Genomic DNA, 4,730 nt, shown 5'->3' on the forward strand with positions numbered 1-4,730 from the left:
GGCTTATTTGGCTTTGCACCCAAGCAGAGAGGCGAGCGAGGGAGAATGGCTCCAAGCGGACGGCGAGAGGGATTGTTTCAGGGTGAAAAAGGCGCCGGGTTTGGAACGCCTGATGGAAAACCTGCGTTTGCACCGTAAAATGAGAACACACCCCTGGTTCAAATACCAGCTTTTTCCTTTTTCATGTGAACAGAATGAATAGAATCTGGCATGTGACTTACTTATGCAGTCCAGTTGAAGACAGACATACTGTATCTGTTTGGAGGATACAGATGAATGCTGTCGAATAAACTGTCCGCATCCGTGTGCACACCAAGAATGTGTTCGACCTGCAGAGTCAAAACAAAACCAAACGAAATCAAATTAATCCAGAAGTTCTCAAACTCTTTAGATCAAGTACTCTGGAAAAAAAAAAAAAAAGAATGCTTGGCTCTCCACCAACACAATGAAGTACAGTAACGCCCAACTGTCAATCAAAATCAAGGTTTTACGTCTAAAAAAATATTCAGCATTATTGCAACCAGTCTTGAATATGGGTGGGGGAGGAGGGGGGGAGAACTGCACTTAAATAAAAAAAAAATTATTGAACATAAAAGGTAAAAAATTATAACAATAAACCTAAAAAAAAATTGAAACGTAAACAGCTGATAAAGATTAAATACATGTCTTATTCTTAAACGTTATGGTAAATAAAGCTTGACGACACTTTGGCAGCGCCATTTTAAAAATCACACATTGGCAGCGCCATTTTAAGAATCACACGCGGACACACACACACACACACACACACACACACACACACACACACACACACACACACTTGACAACAACCCTGACCAAGCTTGCCAATGCAGTATTTAGAAGTGCTAGTGCCGAACCAGGAAGTAAGGCTTTTCCCACCGATTGGTCTATTTCTGTTAGCACTCTGAAATCACTCCGCCAGCCCCTTTCCTATTGGATGCGCCTTCTGACATTGCAGCTAACGCCCACCTTGCGCATCGCGCCTCGACGCGGCATGGTGTTCCATCCTCGCGGCGCATAACAATGAATCGGTTCGTCGATGGCGTGCTGCGCATTGCTAAGTGCAGTGTGAAAAGGCTTTCAGGTTGATGTGCCAATTACCAGGCCGCTGTGCTGCTGTAACTCAGTTCATGTCATCATCATGACCTAAATCCCCCAATATACCTTTTTTGCGATCACATTTCCTAAGACTTGATTATTGTTTTTGTTTTTTTTTTCTTGCTAAATGCAGCCCCTCCTTGCTCCCTTTTCATATCAGATAAATCTGGCAATTGGACAACCCTGTGTTGACTTTCTAATCCACCATCTTTGAATCCTTTTGTCTGCGTCCAAGAGGGAAAATAGGCGTGCATTCTTCCTGATGATGTTGATATTTCATCTAAAGGTTATTGCGTGAGACCTTGAAACATCTGGAAACACAATCAGATGCTTTCCCATTGACTCATCCAGGTTGCCGTCTGCAGGGTTGACGCTGATGATGATGATGATGATGATGATACCTCGGCAAACTGCAGACAGGATCATTCACGTGCCCTTCACTTTTCCGTCGACACCCGCTCCTTTGGGTGTCGGTCCTGTCCCGCGTCCCTTGGCTCGGATGTTGGCTCCTGCACGCTAGGTTGGCTCACTCGCTCGAGGGCAAGAAGGGACAAGCCGGAAGAATGCTCCCGGAGTCTTTTATTGCGATGTGGCTCTTAATGTACGCAGGCCTCATCATAGAGGGATCAAGTTATGAGTGCCCAAGCCTGAATGCAGCACCTTTTAACTCTTTGGAGACTCACTGAGTTATCCCGCTAATATAAGGCTTGTGTAAAAGGTCGTTTGAAGACAAAGAGAAAGAGGAGGAGGAACTTGAAGACATGCAACCGAACCTGTTTCTCATCACATCCTGGCACAGGCCCAAGAAGAACTCAACCTCTGCACTCTGGATTAGTTACAGTCATATATTATGATGAACCATAGGGGAGCAGCGGACATTTTCCAGAACACATCTATCTATCTCGCGAGCCCTTGAAATCTCCAAAGGAAGTCCAAGATGTTCTCTCGCACCCCCCCCCCAAACCCTCCCCTCCTCTCCACACGTTCCGATGGCCGCCGTTGAGAATTGGGCTGAGCTCAGCACGCTGGCACATCACATTTTGGACTTGGACGCCAGATGCTAACCGCGTGGATGGATTGTGATACAGCCACACACAGCTCACTTTTTGCAATGTTCAAAATGTGCGGTCAGCCTAAATACCACTGCGTTGTAGCGTCCAGACGATGGATAGACACTCACAAAAGGGTTTCTCCATCAGAATCACTGATCCACATTTATTTCCTATTTTCAAATATTTGCTCCATTAAATTAAATTAATTTAGGAGTGAAAAAAAGTCCTCGAGTAATTCAAGTACTTCAATTAGAAAAAAAAATGCTGGAGGGTTTTTTTCCTGAATTGGGTCACCATTTACTGAATCTGGATACATCTTTTTGACAAGCTATATTATTCCATATGTATTAATTTTGAAGTTGGCCTTCGCAGCACAGAGACTGGCTTGACTTCCACACATCATCCTGAAATCATGTTCAATTGCAAATTAAGGACGCTAAAAACCACAATTTAATTACGCTATCATTGCATAATACGGCACCAGTCTTCGGTGTTCGCCGCTAGCAGGCAGCTACTAGCAGCTAGCGGCGAGTGCCTGGTATAGCCCGGCAACAGCCGTCTGAGTACTTTTCAAAGGCAGTTGGCAATTGGCGAAAATGACTCGACTCATTATGATGCTGATAACCTGACACAGATGCAGTTGCTACCAATCCATTTTTAACAAATCAAGCTTACTCAAATGCGCTGGTTTAGCCGGCAAAAGTGCTACTGTGGTTCTGACGTCATGTCGTCCCATCGTCCAAAATCTCACCTGCCAATGTTTCTAGACGAGAAAATACAGTTTGCTGGTAAGCGCAATTGAAATTTACGAAAAAAGCAATTGTAGGATGTATAATCATAACTATATCAAAATCCAATATTTGTTCATTCAATTATTCTAATTTCTGTAAAATCTAAATACTAAAATATTCAATACTCAAATCTTGTCATTTCACAGTGTTTCTCCTGGCACAGTTTTGTACCAATGGAAGTAAAAACGACCCTAATAATTGCTCAATTAAAATGACTCTGATTTTTAATGGGGTCTGGTATTGGCTTTCTGCAGATTGTGCAGGTATGCCCGGCAGAAATCATTAAAAGGGTGATTCATCGGGATTCACAAGTTCACCCGCCATATTGCCTTGATAATTCGATCAACATGTTCGTCACGCCCGAACTTTAATAGTAATTGGAGAGTGGCTTCACCCCAGCCTTCCTCTTCGCTTTACTTTTCCTGGTGGCTCATTTTCACGCCTCGTGCACACCATTTGTCTACTATTTTATTGCTCGTTGACTGCTCAGGGGAGGCCATTAGAGGGGCCAGGGGAGCTGCTGGATTGAGGGACGGGGGGTGGGGGGGGTACAGTCTTGCAATGGCAGGCGGGGTATCTGGCCTCGACTCTTTTAGAGGAAGGCTGTGCATGTTATCAGGCAAGAAGAAGAAGAAGGACGACTTCAAGAGCCCCTCCAGCTGCTTAGCCGAGAGGTGCCGACAGCTGTCTGACAGATATTTTGGGAGCCTGGAGCATGCCTGGGATAATAATGGGCTTGATTGGGAGGAGTGTTTGTGTGTGTGTGTGAGTGTGTGTGCGTGCAGGCATTGGAATGGTAAATGTGCAACTAGATACCACAGTGCGAACACATGCTCGCCACTGTCTCTAAAGCTTCAGTGGCGAATGATAACAGACAAGCAACAAGTAACTGTGTTGGACAATTAAAGCTCTTTGTGGTTATGCTGCAATGTTTGTATTCAGGATGCAAACTATGTTCACACTTATGACAACAAGCTGCCATTGTGGAGTCATATTTAATGAGGCGTTTTGTTGTTGGATACGTGCTGTAAATAAAAAAAATTTAAAAAAAAACACCGACACACAACATCATTAGTCATTTGATGTGGCGTAATATTACGAGAATATGCGTTTTTGTTTTTTTTCGGGGGGGGGGGGGGTCATCAATCGAAGTATGCAAAATGTTGTCAGACATCGGTGACAAACTGATCACTCTGTTTGACTGTCAGTGCATGACGTTGAAATACACAATGATATAGTGCACAAAGTAAAGCAACGGTAAATAAAATGGCAAAATTAAACTCAGCAAAACGTTACTGACCATAGATGGTATGACAAGCAATGACTTCTCCATGACTGTGGGAGTTAGAATTGTTTGTGCATGCGCAGTGAGATTTTAAGGCCACTTATTTTCAATAAATGCTGTACATTTGTCATTTTCCAGAAAAAGTCCCAATTTATGAGATAAAATCATGTTTTTGAGAATTAAAAAAAAATCACTTTACTGATATGTGTAATTCATTTTGGACTAAAAAAAAAAATTACATTATGATAATTCAGGCTTATTTTTTCAAGGTAAAACATCTAAAAAGGTTCCAGTAAGACTGATCCCCATTGGTCCGTCCGTGCGTACCACCTCTAGGACACTTATATGTGCAACAGGTAATCCCCCCCCCCCACACACACACACACACACACGAAAGTGCTGTGAAAAAGAAAGCAGTCCAGGTCCTGAAGTAGCACAGAGCCCCACACCACTAGCATATTTGTCTTTTTTATCTGCACCACG

Source organism: Hippocampus comes, unplaced genomic scaffold (assembly GCF_001891065.2).
Source record: "Hippocampus comes isolate QL1 unplaced genomic scaffold, H_comes_QL1_v1.1 scaffold99, whole genome shotgun sequence".
NCBI lineage: Eukaryota > Metazoa > Chordata > Actinopteri > Syngnathiformes > Syngnathidae > Hippocampus > Hippocampus comes.